Raw genomic sequence first — 21,265 nt, 5'->3', positions numbered from 1 at the left:
TTGTTTGTTTTTTTGATATTGAGCTGCATGAGCTGCTTGTAAATTTTGGAAATGAATCCTTTGTCAGTTGCTTCATTGCAAATATTTTCTCCCATTCTGGGGTTGTCTTTTCATCTTGTTTATGGTTTCCTTTGCTGTGCAAAAGCTTTTAAGTTTCATTAAGTCCTATTTGTTTATTTTGGGGTTTTTTTTCCATTTCTCTAGGAGGTGGGTCAAAAAGGATCTTGCTGTGATTTATGTCATAGAGTGTTCTGCCTATGTTTTCCTCTAAGAGTTTTATAGTGTCTGGCCTTACATTTAGGTCTTTAATCCATTTTGAGTTTATTTTTGTGTATGGTGTTAGGGAGTGTTATAATTTCATTCTTTTACATGTAGCTGTCCAGTTTTCCCAGCACCACTTATTGAAGAGGCTGTCTTTTCTCCATTATATATTCTTGCCTCCTTTATCAAAAATAAGGTGACCATAGGTGCGTGGGTCTATCTCTGGGCTTTCTATCCTGTTCCAATGATCTATATTTCTGTTTTTGTGCCAGTATCATACTGTCTTGATCACTGTAACTTTGTAGTATAGTCTGAAGTCAGGGAGCCTGATTCCTCCATCTCCATTTTTCTTTCTCAAGATTGCTTTTGCTCTTCAGGGTCTTTTGTGTTTCCATACAAATTGTGAAATTTTTTGTTCTAGTTCTGTGAAAAATGCCACTGGTAGTTTGATAGGGATTGCATTGACTCTGTAGATTGCTTTGGGTAGTAGAGTCATTTTCACAATGTTGATTCTTCCAATCCAAGAACATGGTATATCTCTCCATCTGTTTGTATCATCTTTAATTTCTTTCATCAGTGTCTTATAGTTTTCTGCATACAGTTCTTTTGTCTCCTTAGGTAGGTTTATTCCTAAGTATTTTATTCTTTTGTTGCCATGGTAAATGGGAGTGTTTCCTTAATTTCTCTTTCAGATTGTTCATCATTAGTGTATAGGAATGCAAGAGATTTCTGTGCATTAATTGTGTATCCTGCTACTCTACCAAATTCATTGATTAGCTCTAGTAGTTTTCTGGTAGCATCTTTAGGATTCTCTATGTATAGTATCATGTCATCTGCAAACAGTGACAGCTTTACTTCTTCTTTTCTGATTTGGATTCCTTTTATTTCTTCTTCTTCTCTGATTGCTGTGGATAAAACTTCCAAAAGTATGTTGAATAATAGCGGTGAGAGTGGACAACCTTGTCTTGTTCCTGATCTTAGAGGAAATTATTTCAGTTTTTCACCATTGAGAAAGATGTGTTGAGCCACCAGCAATTTGTCAATTATAGTTTAGGTTTCCCTACCCTGGTACTGGTTCCTGTGGAGGTTTCTGCTTGTGGGTTTCTGCTCCAGCAAATTGTGATTCACTGTGTTCACCTGTGTGTCTCTCCAATTTTAGGGGCAGTTTGCTCTGTGACCTCACTTTTCTGACATATGTATGAAGAGTTCATTTTTCAGTTTGTCCAGCTTTTTACCTGTTGTTATGACAGAGTGCTGACTTCTAAGCTCCTTATATTTGGGACCAGAAACCAGAAGAGGGGATTTTGAAGTGCTCATGAGACACCCAAAGTATACCAAGGGATAGTAATGTGGCTTTCAATAAGCTGGAGATACAGGCCCGAACGATATGAGGGTACAAGTACTGCAGTTGGTGAAATCACGGAGTATATGAAGTCTACCTAGGAGTGAGCTCCCAGGAGTGAGACAGAGTCCTGGGGAATTCCAACATTAGAGAGGCAGCATACAATTTTGAAGGAGCACTGAAGATATAGCCACCCTCCAATAAAATTAAATTTTCTCTGGTACTTTGTTGTTGCTCATATAAATTTATCAAAGTTCATTACCTTTTATTCTTTTACACCCACACCTCCCACACCCCAATTAACTGAAGCAATTATATTACATAATCTTCTCATCCTGGGGCAATTTTTAAGGTGGAGACTTTTAAAAAGTATAATAAAATATTTTAAACTGCCTTTTAAATTATGATCTATAGATTGTCCTATAAATTTTTTGTTTAAAAATATCACTGTAAAGAGAAGATATGTTATTCCAATTGGCAGGCCACAGAAAGTTTTGAGTACCAAGTTCTGAGCCTCCAAAAGTAGGATTAAAATTTTAGATACTGAAAGCTTCCAGGAAACAGCAGCATTCTGCCTGCTACAGTAAAATGAAGACAGGAGGGATACATCTGCCAAACTTGACATTGTAACTAAATCACTTCATACTGACATAGCTTTACTTTAGCAGAGAATGTTTGTGGGGATTTTTAATCAGATAAAAATAGGGCTGCTGTTTTCTCTATACCAATTAACATAGTTGACATTTAGCCAGATCTGCCCTGGACACAGCAGGGGATGTACAGTTTGTCCTGATTCTGTGGAAAATGAAAAATGCAGCACTTGGCACAAGAGAAAATATGTGAACCCAAAAAATGTTGTCAAATATAGCAAGTCAAATTAAGGAAATTGATTTACTGAAGGGCAGTCTATGCTTTCTAGAGAACAAAGGAGGAGGGAGGACTCTCTGGACTTCTGAAAAAATTAGGGATCTTGAGTTTAACTATTAATATTACATATTAATGAATAAACATATTTAGTTAAAGACTTTCCTACAACCCTATTAAATATGCAATTTGTCTTACTGTGAGATTGAGAAAGGAACTGGTAGTGGCTCAAGCATAGCATATAAAGACTTATTTAACATTTCTGCACAGAAAGTCAGCCTAGATGTCATCTAGTCAAATTCTTTCATTTATGGATGAGGAAAATTGGTCCCAGAGATGTTAAATTACTTTTTATGAAGTCACTCTGATACAATGCCCTCACAGACCCTTAGACTCATGGACCGAAAACTTTATGGGGACATCAATTCTATAGTAACATTTCAAATAACCAGAGTGTTTGAAGAACAGTTTATTCTAGTTCATTTAAACTGATGGTTAAATAATTGTTTGAAAGAAAAGTGTTTTTATATTTATAACTGCTTAAACATTGATCTAAGGTATCTTAGTTCATAGTCCTACCTTTATAAGTAGTGGGTTGAAAACATGAAATTGCTGATATTGGGTAATTATTTACCCACAAAAATCACAAATTTCATATGGTTCAACCTAAAGTAGGAAAGTGAACTGAACTGAATATTTAAATAACTTGTAGTAACTCAAGTTCATCACTCCAAAGAGTATTTTGTATAGTTTATCATTATGGCTTCAAATATAGATGGTTCAAGTGGCTATATAAGAAATATTCTGGTCCCCTAAATACCCTGAAAAATTTGGGACCTGTGCTAGCCAGCCTCTAGGATGGACTTCAGTGATCCTCACCTCCTGGTATTCATGTCCCTGTATGGTCCCCTCTCACAATGAACAGGAATGGCCTGTGTGGGAACACTGAGGAAATGATGGCGTGTGTCTTTTCAGGCTTGATCATAAAAACTATGATCAAGCCTTCACTTGATCTATGGGCAGCCTTCACTTTGCTCTCTCTTGGCTCACTCACTCTGTCAGAAGTCCATCACCGTGTTCTGAGAACACTCAGTCTAACGGAGAGGTGCACGTGGCAAAGAACACAGGCCTCCCGCCCCCAGCCTGCATGGACTTGCCAGCCTTGTGAGTGGGCCATCTTGGAAGCAGATCCTCTTGCACCACAGCCAAGTCTTCAGAAGCCCTGACCAGCATCTTGATTGCAACCCCAGGAGAGACCCTGAGCCAGAATCACCCAGCCAAGCCATTTCCAAATTCCTGATCCGCAGAAACTGTGTGAGGTAGTGTTTTAAGCCACTAAGTTTTGGGATAATGATAACTAATACAGGGCTTTAAAAACATATCTCTGCCCTATGTATTAGTTTCCTAGGGTGACTGTAATAAATTACTACACGTTTGGTGGCTTAAAACAACACAAATTTATTCTCTCACAGTTCTGGAGGCCAGAAGTCCAAAACCAAGGTGCTGGCAAGGCTGCACTCCTTCCTAGGCCTCTAGGGGAGAACCCTTTCTTGCCTCTTCCCGCTTCTGGTGGTTCCATGTGTTCCTTGGCTTGTGGCTGCGTTAACTTCATTCTGCCTCCACTTTCACATGGCTTTCTCCTCTTCTCTGTGTGTCTCCCCTTTGCGTGGCTCTTACAAGGGCACTTGGATTTAGAGCCTATGCAGATAATCAAGGATGATCTCATATCCGGATCCTTAATATAATTGCATCTGCAAAGACCTTTTTTTCAAATAAGGTCACATGCATATGTTAGAGAATGTGGACATATCTCTGGGGGGGCCACCATTCAACCTACTACATGCTATGTGAGTTTACATATAATTTAATATATAATTTGCTTAAGTCACCTAAAAGAGTCATGAAAGCAAAATGATAATAACAGTAATCAGTAATAACAGAAGAGCTGGTTAATTGAGTGCTCTAGTGAATGGGTTTAATTCTCAAAGCTGCATCATATCATCTTTTTGTTTTTATGAAGAGGAACAAGAATCCTGGGTTCTAGCCACCACTGGTTGTATGGCCTTGGCAAAAAGCTTTACTTCTATGATCTCCCTTTCTTTTTTTTTTTGGCCCTGCCGCGCAGCATGTGGGATCTTAGTTCCCCAACCAGGGATCGAACCCGTGCCCCCTGCAGGGTAATCACGGAGCCTTAACCACTGGACCACCAGGGAAGTCCCTCTATGATCTCTTTTAAGGGAGACTCCTTTCCCCTAGCCTTTTTCCATGTGCAGATACCTCCACTAGAGTAAACCCCCCGGCCTCTCTTTTCCTCCACAGTCACTCTCCCTAGGGCAAGAGGAGGGATTTACCTAACTGGTGAGTTCAGGAAAAAGAAGTGGACATGCTGGCTAGGGCCAGGATGGTATGATGCCAGGGAGGCATCTGGGGCACAAAATTTAAGAAGGCGCTCACATTCAGGGTCATGAGACAGACATGGTCATGAGCCTGAGAATGCGGGCCTCCTTGAATTTTGCACCCTACACACTCTAGTCCTGTGCATAGCCTTCACCTGTTTGGATCTGCCTGCCTGCAGAGGCCTTGTGTCTGGTCTGTCTCTGCTAAATGGTAAGGGGCCTGGGCCTGCTTAGGGAGGCCTGGTGTCTCCAGTGGACCCATGTCTAGATGAGTAAGTCTACCCAATTTGGGGGTGAAATGTATATCAGATTGGAAGATATTTGGTCCCATATCAAAGCCATATCTTCCCATTTAGCTTTTCACCACTAATAAAACTGCTATTTTAATCTTCAGTTATCTGAATCCTATATCTGTCTCTCAGCTGATTCCACAATCAAGTAGAGGAAAAGAGCGCTATTAATGACATTCACACACACACACATCACAGTTCCCTCATCGATAAAAAAAAAAACAACTAGATAACACTAGGAGCCTTTATAGCATTGCTATGGAAGAGGAAGGAGACAGAGGGATAGCATTTTGTTTGTTTGAAAATATTGTTTACAGCTCCATGTGATTTCCCTGGACCTATAAGGCCCTAACTCCATTCCAGGGATTATATTATTGGTCTCACTCCAGTGCCCCTCTGTGAAATCCTCCCTGCTGGATGATTCAAGATCACACCAATCTTTCTCTACTTTGGTCCTCCATAATACTTGTTTGGACCTCACTGTTCACAGTTCTTAGTATCTAGTCTCTAATTTTTCCAAGTATACATCATTTACCCCTTCAATTAAATTTTAAACCCTCCATGTTGGCCAACTATGTTGGGGCACATTACATGATCATCATTACCCATTTATTGATTGACCAAATTAATAGGAACACTTCTTCAAGAAAAACCCACTTATCATGCTTTTCCTCCATGAAGATCATTTTGTCTCAGAAATCATTCTTTTTTTCTTTTTTAATATTTATTTATTTATTTATTTACTTATTTTTGGCTGTGTTGGGTCTTCGTTTCTGTGCGAGGGCTTTCTCCAGTTGCGGCAAGCGGGGGCCATTCTTCATCGCGGTGCGCGGGCCTCTCACCATCGCGGCCTCTCTTGTGCGGAGCACAGGCTCCAGACGTGCAGGCTCAGTAATTGTGGCCCATGGGCCCAGTTGCTCCGCGGCATGTGGGATCCTCTCAGACCAGGGCTCGAACCCGTGTCCCCTGCATTGGCAGGCAGATTCTCAACCACTGCGCCACCAGGGAAGCCCTCAGAAATCATTCTTTATTTCAGAACATAGTACAGAGATTTTCCACATGGACTATTTTCCCCAAGAAAACTGTATAGTACTTAAAACACCTAAATCCCTTATGTAATCCTCTTTAAGTTATTCATATTTCAGAAATGTGCTAAATTTTTTGCTGTTAATTCGCTTTCCCAGTTTCTTAATTTGTGACTCTACTTGTGAGGCTACTGATTTAACTATATTATTTTAGACAGGCCAAAATACCAGTTAGGCCAAAATGAGCTTGCTGTGTATGGACTCTGCCCAAAAGGCACACCCCTAACATATGTGCAGGTGGGACCAGACAGTACATAGAGGCCCGCATATCATATGTCTACATGTTTAAAAGTTACATATCAAGTTCTCAGACTTTTAGAGAAAAAGAACACCCTATACTTCTACCTTGACATATTTTCTCTTTTCTTTTCTGAATTTCACATTTACATTTTTCTATTTCTATCTTGGCCTGAACTTGTACTCACTCTTAATACTCTAAAAGACTGAAAAACAAAATGTAATTGTATTCAAACTGTCCAAATTTTGAATATATTTTCCATCAAAAAAATGTAAAGTAAACAAAAAAACCTGAAAAATTACAATTATTTTTGGATTAAGGTGGTCCAAAAGTGCAAAATTTCAGTTATAAGATAAATAAGTTCTGGGGATATAAAGTACAACATGACAGCTATAGTTAAAAATACTGTCTTGTATATTTGAAAGTTGCTAAGAGAGTAAATTTTAAAAGTTTTCACCACAAGGGGAAAAAAATTGTAACTGTGATTTAATGGATGTTAACTAAGCTTATTGCAGTAATCATTTTGCAATATATACATACAGTTAGCCCTCTGTATCAGCGGGTTATACATCCATGGATTCAACTAACCATAGATCAAAAATATTTGAGAAAAAAAAGTTCCAGAAAGTTTCAAATAGAAAAACTTTAATTTGCTCCATACAGGCAAGTATTTACATAGCATTTATATTGTATTAGGTATTATATGTAAGCCACAGATGATTTAAAGTGCATGGAAGATGTTCATAGGTTATATGCAAATACTACACCATTTTATATAGGGGACTTGAGCATCCATGGATTTTGGTATCCAAGGGGGTCCTGGAACCAATCCAGAGATGACTGTATCAAATTATTATGTTGTACACCTTAAACTTACACAATGTTATATGCAAATTGTATCTCAATAAAACTGGAAATAATTGCAATATTTTATATGTTATTTTTTTTAACATCTATATTGGAGTATAATTGCTTTACAGTGGTGTGTTAGTTTCTGCTGTATAACAAAGTGAATCAGCTATTCGTATACATATATCCCCATATCCCCTCCCTCTTGCGTCTCCCTCCCACCCTCCCTATCCCACCCCTCTAGGTGGTCACAAAGCACTGAGCTGATCTCCCTGTGCTATGCGGCTGCTTCCCACTAGCTATCTATTTTACATTTGGTAGTGTTTATATGTCCATGCCACTCTCTCACTTTGTCCCACCTTACCCTTCCCCCTCCCCGTGTCCTCAAGTCCATTCTCTACATCTGTGTCTTTATCTCTATTCTGCCCCTAGGTTCTTCAGAACCATTTTTCTTTTTTTTTAGATTCCATATATGTGTGTTAGCTTATGGTATTTGTTTTTCTCTTTCTGACTTACTTCACTTTGTATGACAGACTCTAGGTCCATCCACCTCACAACAAAAAAATCAATTTCATTTCTTTTTATGGTTGAGTAATATTCCTTGTATATATGTGCCACATCTTCTTTATCCATTCATTTGTCGATGGACACTTAGGTTGCTTCCATGTCCTGGCTATTGTAAATAGTGCTGCAATGAACACTGTGACTCTTTTTGAATTATGGTTTTCTCAGGGTATAAAAAAAACTTTTTTTCTAGAGAATTCAAAATTCTCTCCCTAAAAATTGAAAAGGGAAAAATAAATTGTAGTTATTGAATATCAAAATTTTAAATCAAAATTACAGAAAAAATTTTTGAAAGTTTCTTTGCATTATTTAAATGTTTTAATTAAAATAAAAGTATTCTTGATTCTCACATTGACCATCCAGTGGCCAATGTGAGGAACTGATATCACCGCTTCATGTATGTTATGTTAGCCTACATATACACACATGTAAGAGTAATATGAATTGTTTTATGTTGCAAAATGTCCCTCAGCCATCATGTTCAATTACTGCATATAATATGCTAATTCACAAGTACGTCTGGAAACACAAATTAAAACATGAAGAAAAGCAAGAAAATGGATGCTTGATACGCTAGAAAGTGATACCACGCTATGAAAAATCTCTTGCGCTCGCACTATCTGAGAGGAGGGATCTGAAAAGGTAGTCTTTTATTCTTCCTAGGTGTTTCTACTATCTAATACCCAAATTGCTGATGTACATCTCCAAGTTTGGTGACGATATAATCCAAAGGACTTCATAGCATTTAGACGCAGTTGCCTTTTCACTCAAGGACATAGGAGAAGGAACATAAAGAAGCATTACCCTGGGGCCTGAATGCTGTTAAGCATGAAAGTGAATGTTTAAGGACATACTGTGCCAATACTGAGCACAGAACTCAAGTGCCAGAGGTGCCCATGTGCTATTTAATAAATTTTGTGTGTGTTTTTATGATAAGTGGGGCCTTCTAAAACACATGGTCTAAGGCAGGGCCACCTTGCCCAGGGAGCAGAGTTGGTTGCACTACTGCTCCAAAAGTCAATCATTGAAAGTTAGAAAGTTCGTTCTAGTCCCTTATATGATTCATGGATTAATGAATTAAGTTATTTGTAGTGATACAGTATAATAGTGAGAGCACACAGACTCTGGAGACATAGTGCTTAGGTTCACATCCCAACTTGGCTACTTAGTTTTGTAACTTTGGGCAAGTCACTTAACCTTTCTACATCTCAGTTTTCTCATCTGTAGAATAGGGGTGCTAATAACAATAACTACCTTGAAGGACAGTTGCCATGCTTAAAAACACCTGTCTCATTGAGTAAAGTGTTGAGAACAGTACATGGATTATAGCAAGTTATATATATGTAATTATATATTAATATAATATTATATAATGATTAATACAATATATTAGTAATTACATGATATTATTATTATATATGATTATTCTATGTTTTAAACCAATTCATTCTTGGAAATAACACAATCATTAATAATAATTATAATAATTACAACTAGTTTTTGAGTGCCTTCTATGTGCCAAGCACAGCATTTACATTATATCGTTTGAGCCTCAGAACACTCTCGAGAGGTAGGCATTATTCTCAGTTTTCAGAGGAAGAAACTAAAAGTAAGACTAGTTAACTAATCTGCTCAAGGGCACAGGTAGTAAGTGACTGGGCTGAGCTTCAAATAGATGTTTTCTGAGTCTTCAGCCTGTATTTTTTTCACTTTGTTCTTGGTGAATCAACCATGTCTCTTAATCCCAGATTCCAAGTTCACAGGGTACAATGTTACTATTATTCTTAAGGATGAAAATTGTAAGTAACTTGTCATCACCAAACTTTGAGCTCCTTGAGGGCAGAGATTGTTTTATTCAGCTCTTAGCACAGTGCCAGGAACACAGTTGACACGCAATATATGTTTGTCAAACTAGAGAAAGACAAATGTCATATGATGTCACTTATATGTGGAATCTAAAAGATGATACAAATGAACTTATTTACAAACCAGAAACAGACTCAAGGACACGGAAAACAAATTTTTGGTTACCAAAGAGAAAAGGCAGGGGTTGGGGGTGAGAGGGACAAATTAGGAGTTTGGGATTAGCAGATACAAACTACTATATATAAAAAAAAAACAAGGTCCTACTGTATAGCACAGGGAACTAAATTCAATATCTTGTAATAACCTATAATGGAAAAGAATATGAAAAAGCTTATATATGTATATGTATAACTGAATCACTTTGTTGTACACCAGAAACTGGTGTACATTGTAAATCAACTATACTTCAATTATGTATGTGTGTGTGTATATATATATATATATATATATATATATATATATATATATATATATATATATTGGGTTAGCAAACCAATGATGATTAATCTGGAGCCAAGAACAGGCTAGGGAAATTAACAAACATAATATTCTGTGACTTGAGAGTCTAAAATAGATTCATTGAGCTAAATGCAGTACTACCTCTGCTTCATGTAACAAAATTTTATATGATTAAATAATGATTTTTTAAGTTCAGTCATTTCTATACCCTTAGTTCTTGTTTTGACATGTTTTACCCAGGGCATACAGGCCTTGACTCTGCCATGAATCTTTTTGAAGTGAAGACTAGGAACATTCAAATTCTTTTCTTTCCACTATTATTCTCATGATCCTTGCTAGAAAACAAATTACAGGATGTTTAGAGAGATGTTTTCCTTATTTAGATTTGAACTGCATGTGGCTATCTTTTTCTCAGAAAAATCTCATGGTACACACAGGTTCATACCAGCTTGGGATACTGTTATTTGTCTGCCTGCCATTTTAGATAACATTTAAATTTAAGTTCGTATATTTAGGGATACAGTGATGATTCTATAGAGTTTTATTCTGAGTTTCAGTTCTTCTGGAGTTCCACAAGGAGCAACCTGCATCTAGTACTGAACAACATCCTAAAAGGCATTTCCTAGCAATTTGTAGGAGGAAAAAAATGAACCACCTCCAGTCCTTCTACTGGACCAGAAGCAACAGCTATTTATTTACACTTTAGTCCAAACTGGGAAAATGGGATTTCAAGCAGACTCAAGCAGCATAAGCCCAAGTGAGTGGCTAACCAAAATGGTGATGAAAAAAAAAAAAAGACTTGTGTCAGACGTAATCCCAAATATCCACTCCTTCATCCTTGCTCGGTGATGGAAACTTGAGTTAAGCTGGGTTTATAGCCACTCAAAGAAAAAAAAAAAAGTTTCTTTTGCAGTTAGATATGTCTATATAACTAAGTTCTAATCAGTGAGATGTTAGTAGAACTGTCCTTTGCAATTTCCCGGGAGACTCCTTAAAGGGAAATCGTGCAGCCTTCTTCTTCATCTCTATCTTCTTCATTTGGACTGAAAACAAATTGTGATGGCTGGAGCTCCAGCAACGATTCTGGATCATCAGGTAGAAGCCACGCGCTGTAGGTGGCAGAGCAAGAGGGTAAAAGAATCTATCTCTTTGATGATCGTAGATCTGCTTTACCAACCCCGGACTGCTTACTTCCAGACTTCATTTATGTAAGAGAGAAAGGAATTTATATCTCATTTAAGACACTGTTACTTGCTGCTTTCTGTCTTTCTCATCTGTACCTAATCCTAAGAGACAGATGGATCTATTACAGAGTCTGCATATATTTATCTCTCTTGGGCAAAGCAAAGAGAAGGATTTGACCTTATCTCCATGATCATTTTCTTTTTCTATTCCCCATCTCGAATGATTATGCTATTTCCATCTGGCCCATAGAAGCTGAAGACAGCTAAACAACTTCAAGAAGATTCAATTTGTCAATTAACCCTAGCTTATGAATACAGTAGCAATTTTTCAAATAATATGCTTATATTCTCCCAAGATGACTTAATTAAATATTCTGGGTTTTGTTCTATAAAATCAGTTTAAATGATTTCCCTGCTCTTTACACAGTTCATTAATTTTACACCTTTAAAATTAGAACCATTTCCTAGAGTACTAAGCCTTAGAACCTTTTCCTAAAGTACTAAGAAAGGTAAACCAGCCAAATGTGACTTTTAACCTCAAACTTCAACCTGGTTTATATATAACATTGAAAAGAACCACACACTTGTTTCTCCTAAAAGCTTAGCTTTTCTTTTCAAATGTTCCCTCATTTTTATAATCTAATCTCTAAAATCTTTCAATGTATTATAATATAGTGAGTCCTATGTTGTAAGGTTATAAATTCATTTCTTTTAAATTTTCTTTTTATCCTTGAAAAGATATTTTACGTTTTGAATAGTGAATAATTATTAGGGAGGTAGATAAGAGTAGAGGATGGGAGGAGAAAAGAAAATGAAATAAAAAAATTAGACTTTAACACAAAAGAAAACTTATCTAAGTGTACATTAAACATTTTGGCCAAGAAAATTCTAACAAGAAATACCAAAAGATTTTTAACCAGCAGGAACAGAAGAAGTCTGACAAAACGAAAAGGCAGGTTTCCTTATGATCTAATAAGATAATTTTGTCTTCTTATTAGCAAATGGATGTTGTTAAAATAACATATGGAAAAGTATGCTCAGATGTTCCCCCAATGGTAACAATGTGCATGATTCAGTCTGTGAGCAATGGCGATTTACCATGACGTTGGGGAAATGCACACAATTGCCAAATCATATCCTCAGGCACCAGAATATGTGTGAGTCCTCTACCCACTACCAACTCATGTCTCTAAGATATGTTGACACACTTATTTGTCATGTGTCTGTCTTTAGTCAGCAGTGTAGTGTAATACAAAGAGCACTGGGTTCAAGGTCAGAAGACTTGAGCCCCGGGCCAGACTCTCACACTTCATGGCCTTGTGCATGCCGCTTGACCTTGCCCAGTGTCACTTTCCTCATCTTTAAATTGGGGTTAGTAACACCTGCACTGCTTGCTCAGAAGTCTGTTGTGAAGATCCAACGATACATATGTGCTAGTGCTTTATAAATTATAAAAGTTAAGCATTCTCTTACTGCAGGCTTTTCTGCCTATACCTTCGGATCTACCTTGACATTTCTTTTCCTGAAAATCTGTTTTTGAAAATTAAGAGCGAGTCTGAATCCTTCAGTTACCTCTTTCGAGAACAAATCCCTTATCCTCTTCAGCCTCTTTATCATAAATGGTGACTTGGACTAGATTGATAGGTCAAACTTCTATTCAGCTGCAGAAAAAAAATTTTAAATAAATGTATTCAGAAGATCAGCATGTAAAAAGGACAGAAACAGTTTTGCTCTTAGTTAAGATGGTTGAAGCTGGAATGAGGAGAACTCAGAATCCTGTCTAATTCGACTTTCCCCCCACTATACCCCGCTCGGGCAGCTCCTGAAGCCTTCCCAACAAAACTCAGATCCTTCCCACTCTAACCTACATTGTTGATGTTATGATTCCAGCCCTTATGTTTCTATGATTCTTCATGCAAACTCTGTCTACTTTAAAGGGGTAAAGAAAAACTGTAGTATGTTATGGACAGATAGATGCCCTGGCATCTGAACTCTTACTAGCTGACCAACAAATTTGCTGAAATACAGCCAAATCAATTTAACCAGATAAGTACCAAACTCCTCGAGACAGAAGATGTCTTTAAAAAGCTACGTGAAATATCTCAGCAGTCCCCATGTAGCCGAGAGCTCCGCCTGAAACTATAAAAGTAAATATTGAATGGTCAGTTCTCCAAGCTATTCTACACTAAATACACAGCAATTCTGCAGGCTCTTTGAAACTGTTTTCAGTAAGAATGACTCAGAGATGAAGAAGCCACTTATAACAAAGCAAGTAATGCAATACCATTTCTCAATGCCCTAAGCAAGAGAGCTTGCTTAGGGAAGTTGGCTTCAGAATACACAGATCATATAATTGCAGAATGTCAGACCTGGAAATAATGCTAGAGAACAACTGGTCTATTTTACAAATGACAAATCTGAAATCCAGAAAGACTGTGAGCTGCCCAAGATTAGGAATTCATTCAAGCTTCATTAAGTAAACATTATCTGAGTACCAACTATATGCCAGGTGGTAAGAATAAGTAGGCAAATAAAACACAATCCCTGTCCAAGTGGTGAGTAAAGCCAAGACAAGTAAATCCATAATTGCAGTTAGATTGTTGCAAAACCAGGTTTCAAACTCTGTATCCAAGTTCTGAAGCCAGTGTCTGTCCCACCACCTCACACACTACTTCTCAAATCAAAAAACTTGAGAAATTCGTAGTGGGGAACTATGGCCAAAATGATCCAAAGATAAATTAATGTCAACTAAGCCTCAGTCTTTGGGGTGCACAGGTATTTATCCCCATTTCTTAAGGACCTATGAGTAATAAAGTGGGCTCTATCCTTAAATGAAAGAAAATTCTTATGACGATCGTTCACTAATATTTATAAGGACTTCTTAGAACACTGAGGAAATCACGAATGAAAAAGTCCTACAAAGAAACCTAATGATAGCATGGCCTTTGCTCAACTTTTGGAGAAGATGCCATCAAGGTCAAAGTCATGAAAAATTCCATTAACTACTGGCCTACTTTTCAACCTACTTAAGCAAGAAAAGGAGACTTTAATCAGCTGTTTTCATGGGTTTATTGTTTTTCTTTAGTATGTAAAATACTGAAGAAATGTACAAGATTTCAAAGACCTATGCCATCATCCACAAAGAAAAACAAAAACAAAGCCAAACGAAAACCTATGGCCACACTTATAAAACCTCATTTCTTCATTACTGGTAAGGTGCTAACATGAATTCTTTCTTCCAATTCCTACCTATTGTGTCTTTTCTAAACTGCATTGTGGTTTTCAACTACAGTAAAGTAAAATCAGCACATATACCTAAACAAGAAAACTTTAGGAAACAACATCAATATCCCTACATTTATTTGGCAAAAGCCTAGCATTAGTAGACCTGAGGTCAGGCCCCTTACAAGGAATCCATCATCTATCCATCTATTGTCCATTCATTCATCTAGCAAGCATTTATTGAGTGCCTTCCTCATGAATACCATGACATCAGAAGCTATGTGAAATACGACACAGAATAGTATTTCTCAAAATGTAGTTTGAGGATCCACCTGCATCAGAATCACTTGGAGAACTTGCTAAAACCTAAGTTCCTAGACTTCACTAGCATTAATCATTTATCTTGGTTATAGCTCCCTATAGTTCTGCAAGCAGCAGAAACCAACTTGGGCTACCTTAGGCAAAGAAGGAGCTGATGGGAAGGGTATCAGGGATTCACAGAATTGACCAGAGATTGGAACCAAGGAAGCTTTAGAGGAGTCACAACAAAAATCATAAGGCAGGAACGATGTTGTCTGCATGCTGACGCTGTGACTATCCCCAGTTCTAATGTTGTCATTGCCTCACTGCTCTAGACTGAAAGTTCTGAAAAAGAGCCTCCAAATGATGGGGCCTGCAGCCCAGGCCCAGGGGACTTTTCTGAAGACTACACAAAGGGAGATTCCACTAAAAAGAAATTAGGAAGAAAATGGGAAGTGGAGTTAAATGCCAGTTAGTCAAAACTGACAAATGACTGGGTAACTATTAAATCAGAATCTCTGAGGGTTAGGCTGGGAGTTTTCTACATTTTTTTAAACAAGTTTCTCAGACAATTAAACAAGTTTCTGCAAAGTTTGAGGAACAGTGACGTGAAGGATAGGATCTATACCCTAGAATGCATTTAAATTGATTTTAATCAAAGTGGAAAACAGAGACATCTTATTTATGAAACTGAAGAATAATTCCAAGTTTCTTATCAGATGTCTCCCTGTAGACATTGCCCCCCATGTCTACATCTTGCCCTCATCAGCCATTATCTCTTCAGTCAAAAATGAACATCTTTATAAAAAGAGATATTATGCTTATACAATAGAATATGCAATTACAATAGAATATGTGTACACTCATATTTTTATGGAAAAAAATGTATAGATGCATAAAAGCAGGTTTGGAATACTACATATCAAAATGTAAACAATGAAAAAATAAAGAATAATTCCAAAGAAAATATAAAATGCATGACAGGTACATAGAATATACAGTACACACAAGTAACAGAAATCCTTTTTTCAAACTCTTATGTATTTCAGTATTTTCTAATTTTTCTGCAATGAAAAAAAATACTCTAATCCAATGCATTTGGACTGTAATTGATCATTGTTAGTGACCATCTTTAGACTTTCATATGGCTGATAGTTTAGGACTTTCTAAAAGCACTACATGTCAAATTTTTTAAAGTTATAGAAATTTTCATCAGTATCACTTATTGAATGTCAAATGCAGAGAAATGGTCACCAACAAGACGCTACAGTGCAACTAATTTATTCATTCCAACTGACATTTGAGTACTTTCCACATGTATAGTGTTATCCTAGGCTCTATGTTATACAAAAAAAAAAAAAGTAGAAGGGAACTAGTTAAAGAAAAAAGATTATTTTAGTAGGAGACTACTAAAAAACAATGTGAAAGCAACTTATAAACAAATACGTGATGGTATAATCTAGGTTCTAGATAGTGTCTAATGTCTGGTTGAACAGCCCTAAAGCATGCTCCTCTCAAACTAACTCCAGGGGATCAGAGCAGGATAAACCATCAGCTTTTCTTGTGTGTTACATTGATCTGAGATAGGCGTAGTCATAAAATAGAAGACTTACAGGCAGTTCTGAAATACAGCATCAAACACTGTGTGGTAGCTGCCTCCTAGGACAGCTGAGAACAGCCTGGCTCCTTTTAACAGAAAAGTATCCACCAGTCCCCAACAATTACCTTGCCTCTGGCTGATCACAGGGCTCGGAGGCAAAACTGAGACCAGGGAACCAAAAGGGCAGTTAGTAGCTGTGTTCAGGCAGTTAAGACAGTAGCTGGCTCCTAGGAGGAGCTCAGTGAATGCTCCTTGTTCAATAGTCATTTATTTGGAAAGAGCTGCTGCCATTACATGGATCTATCCAACTCTTCTCTCACCCTTTCCTCCTCATTTTCTCACTCCTCTGAGTCCCCCTGCCACATACAACACAAAGAGAGAGTAATCACCATCCACATTCAAAGTGCTATCTTTGAATGAAATACAGAAGTGTTTACCTGGATGCCAAACACTTAAAACTACAAAAGTATCTCAATGCGTTGCAAAACATAACCTAAAATGTACGTTTAGCTAGAGGCCCCTCGAAAGAAAGAAAGAATAAAAAGTAATTTGGGTTCAGGCAAGAAGGGACGTTTCTGCTGTTTTTATGCATAATGTTTTAAGCTTTGTCTTTACAAAGCTTAGAGAGACTTGTTAAAAGCACACTAAAATGCAGCTAGCTGGTTAACTCACAAGTCAAGTCTTGTAGGTGTAGATCTTTATTATTATAATTATAAGTTAATAATTATTATAATCAACATTTATGTAGTGTTGTACGTTACCAAATGCTTTACACTATTCTTGGCTCTTATTCTGCTGATACTAAATCAGTTAAAGCCAAGAGCGTTTCATTTTTATTCACTAATGATGATGAAGTTTGAATGTTTTGTGGATCTTACAGAGAAAAAGACAGATGGACTAAAAGTTTAAATATTTGGTGTAAATTACAGTTAAAATATTCAGTTGTGGGGACTTCCCTGGTGGTGCAGTGGTTACGAATCCGCCTGCCAGTGCAGAGGACTCAGGTTTGATCCCTGGTCCGGGAAGATCCCACATGCCGTGGAGCAACTAAGCCCATGCGCCACAACTACTGAGCCTGCACTCTAGAGCCCACGAGCCACAACTACTGAGCCTGCGTGCCACAACTACTGAAGCCTGTGCACCTAGAGCCCGTGCTCCGCAGCAAGAGAAGCCACCGCAATGAGTAGCCCACGTACCACAATGAACAGTAGTCCTCGCTGGCTGCAACTAGAGAAAGCCGGCGTGCAGCAAAGAAGAACCAACGCAGTCAAAAATAAAAATAATTAATTAATTAATTTTTTTTAAAAGTAAAAGCAAGGATTAAAAAAATATTCAACTGTGTAATTTAATTATGAGCATAATGAAGCTTCACACATTACAAAATCAATTATTAAAGTGGCTATTTTTAAAATATATGTATTTATGTATGTATATATTTATTTATTGAAGTACAGTTGATTTCCAATATTGTGTTAGCTTCAGGTGTACTTTTATTTTTTATTGTTTATTTATTGAAGTATAGTTGATTTACAATATTGTAAAATAGTTATTTTATTTTGATTTTGCTTATATTTACAGAACATAACAGATACTGATAGTCTATATCAGTGTTTCCATAACTTTTCTAATGATATGAATTATAAAGGAATATTTATTAAAAATACAATTCCTTAGCTCCCAAGCCTTGGAGTTTCTGATTCATTAGGTCTGGGATGAGACCAAGAAAATTGTAATTTTAACCAATACTGTAAGAAATTTTTATTATCAGGGAAATTTGGGAAACAGTAGTTTCTGTTAACTGGTATCCAACTCCCAGACCCCATGGGAACTTGGAACATACAAACTCTACTTGTATAATCAATCTGTCAGGCACTGGGCTCAAGGCTTTCCACATCTCTTTTGGTCTCCACAACATTCCATAAGATAGAGAGTGTTACCATTTTCGGGAATCAAATTTTGAAAGGTTGAATAACTAGACCAACAGAAAAGTTGAATAACCAGACCAGGAATACAATGCCAGGTCTACCTGGCTCCAAAGGCTATGCCCAATCAGTCTGTATTTTCTTCTGCACGTTGCCAAGTCTTGCATCTCAGAAAAGGAAAAAAAAGAGAGGAGGAAAAGAAGGAAATAGAATTCCAGTAAGCGCACTTTAGCTTTTCAAGAGATTATTGAATATACACAGTAAGTCAAGAAGTTAAATACACCTTAAAATTATCCAACTGAAATGTAAAATTGTTAAAAAGAATCATGTAGAAGTTCCAGGGGAAGACCAAAGGGAATAGATGGTCATAAAATAGATCTAAGATGATAGTTGATTTCTATATTAGTGTTCAGGTAGTTGTTATTTTGTTGGGAAGTAGAGAGCCCCTTCTGTTTGAGGAAGGAGAGGAAAGAATAACTAGGTTATGATACTTGAGGGGAACTGGTTTATTGTTTCTCTGAAGTTGGCAATTTAAACTATAAGGAGAACATTCTTTTCCGATGGCTGCAACCATTAATCTTGACTGAAGGAACGAAGCAAAAGTAATGCACAGTCTGTAGCTCCGATCTTTGATCTGCATTAATGATGCTGAGAAAGGAAATTCTCCAAAGTCTCTTGATAAGCAATCCTAGTTATAAGAATCAGATTATTTTATAAAAATGCAAGACCTGAGTTGAGCTAACTTTTTCAGAGAACACAAGCTGAGTTGAGCTAGTTTTTGTGCAGAACGCAAGCTCTAATGTTACGCTGAAAGGCCCAGCAAGCAAAACCTTCAGGCCTTTGGTGCAGAAATGGGACAGGTAGCCCATGACGGGAAAGGGTGGAATATGTCAGCAAGTTGTTATTGAAATAGCACCGCCCCCCTTTGGGTATGTGGTATTGGTCTGAATGCAGACAATGGTGATTATTTTTCAGTTTTGTTATGGATGTGGTTGCTTCCTTGGCTTTCAAAAAATTCTACTTCCTTGGTTTCTCTGTTTCAACGTGTCGTAATATCTCTGCTTTACAATTAGGGGAGGTGGTCTTGGAAATAGACTAGTATGCGGGTGGGATTTATAGCTTAGGGGAGACTACAGTATGGTAATGAACTTAGCTCAGGGGAGCTTCCAAAAAGGTAATAGACCCATTAACCAGTAAGAGGACAGTTATAGGAATGAGTCTGAAAGTGAGAAAGCCATTATAAAAGAGCCTGATAAGCTGAAAGGGCCTGGCTATAAAGCAACATCAAAAACCCTGTTAGTTCCCACCCTTCTTATATAGTTGATATAGATCAGAAATTCATCTAAGAACTGTGTTAGAAAAGCAAAGTAATATCCCAGGGGAGATGTTTAAACACTAGGGCAGGGTGTTGTGGTTTTCACTTTCAAAGCACAGTTTGCATATAAGGAAGCATCCTAGTGAATATAAATAATTTTATTATTTTGTCTATATTGAATTTATTTCATTTACACTTAATTTTTTAGCTGAAAATAGGTTTTTAAGACCTGAATGTGTAAAGTAGGGATGTCAAAGAAAAGGCCCAGTTCTCAAATGCAGAAAACTACTACAAAAAGTGGTGTGATTTGTCTAGGTATTTGCTGCCTTGATGCTTTGCGTGCCTGAGATAAGGGGTTAAACCCATTGTTCTTTGAGATCCTCCCAATTCTAAGAGCTATAAATCTATGAACCAGAATCTGAAGGGGAATAAAAATAAAGCCTTTTCTCATTAGTATGTCTAAGAAACATTTCCCAACTAGATTGTATTATATCTCTTTACCATGTCATATACTATCTACATGCCAAGTAGAAAATATAGTTGGAAATGTTTTTTTTTTTTTTTTTTTTTTTTTGCCAAATATAACTCTGTTCTGGGAAACTACTTTCTTTACCAACCATGACTATTCAGTCACATCTTAGAATGTAGTATAGGTGTCCAAGGAATACCCACCATGGTCTTCTGAGTCACTGAATCAACTCTTAGGAAAAATTACAGATATATTACAAAGGCACCAGGGACTGGCATAGTGTCCACCTGTTTGTCTTGCAGATGTCTAACCTAGCCAACCAATTGGTTGTGCATTGTGAGAGGGGAGAACAGAAGCATCCTGTAATAGCCAAGCAAGTTGGTCTCTTAGACATCTCCATATGACTGTCTCATAGGTCTATCATACTTAACATATCCAAATCAAACCAAATCCTCAAAAGGTGTTCTACATGCAATCTTTCCTATCTCGGTAAATGGCACCACCATACACCCAGGAATTCAAGTCCAAACCTAGGACTCATTCTAGTTCCTGCTTTACCTCACTCCCCAAATCTAATTCACCAACACATTCTGCAAATTCTGAACAAATTCTTCTGAAATAAATCCTGAATTTCACCATTATTACTCTTATGATCCTACTCTAAGCCACCACCATCACTCATCTGGACTGCCATAAAAGCCTCCTGTTTTCACTGTTGCTCCTCTATATTCCATTCTCTAGCCAGAAAATAGAATCATCTTTAAAAAACACAAATCGGTCCATATCGCTCCCTTGTTTAATTCAACCCTGTCCATGGCCTTTCACTATAACTAAAACATAGCCAATAGATCTACCCTATAAGATCCTACATGATCTGGCCTCTGCCTACCTCTACGGTCTCACCTCCTACCTCTCACCCTTTTCTTCAGTTCACCCCAACTAAATTATCTTTTTCTTCTGTCCCATGAACCTGTACACCAAACTCCGTTGCACTCAGTGCCTTTGGGTTACTGTTCTCTATGCCTGATATGCTTTTCCT

At 37.4% G+C, this 21,265-nt stretch overlaps 1 long non-coding RNA gene across 1 annotated transcript in view; it reads left to right on the top strand.

Annotated features, from left to right (window-relative positions):
* Positions 1 to 17,908, top strand: part of LOC132370512 (uncharacterized) — a 31,624-nt gene extending 13,716 nt beyond the window's left edge. The window contains exon 3 of the long non-coding RNA XR_009504597.1: positions 17,450 to 17,908. This is a non-coding gene — a long non-coding RNA (uncharacterized LOC132370512). The remainder of the gene's footprint in view (positions 1 to 17,449) is intronic.
* Positions 17,909 to 21,265: the final 3,357 nt, after the last annotated feature.

This window comes from Balaenoptera ricei, chromosome 8, assembly GCF_028023285.1.
Source record: "Balaenoptera ricei isolate mBalRic1 chromosome 8, mBalRic1.hap2, whole genome shotgun sequence".
NCBI lineage: Eukaryota > Metazoa > Chordata > Mammalia > Artiodactyla > Balaenopteridae > Balaenoptera > Balaenoptera ricei.
Note: the sequence above shows the minus strand (reverse complement) of the source record. Positions and strands in the feature narration are given on the sequence as shown.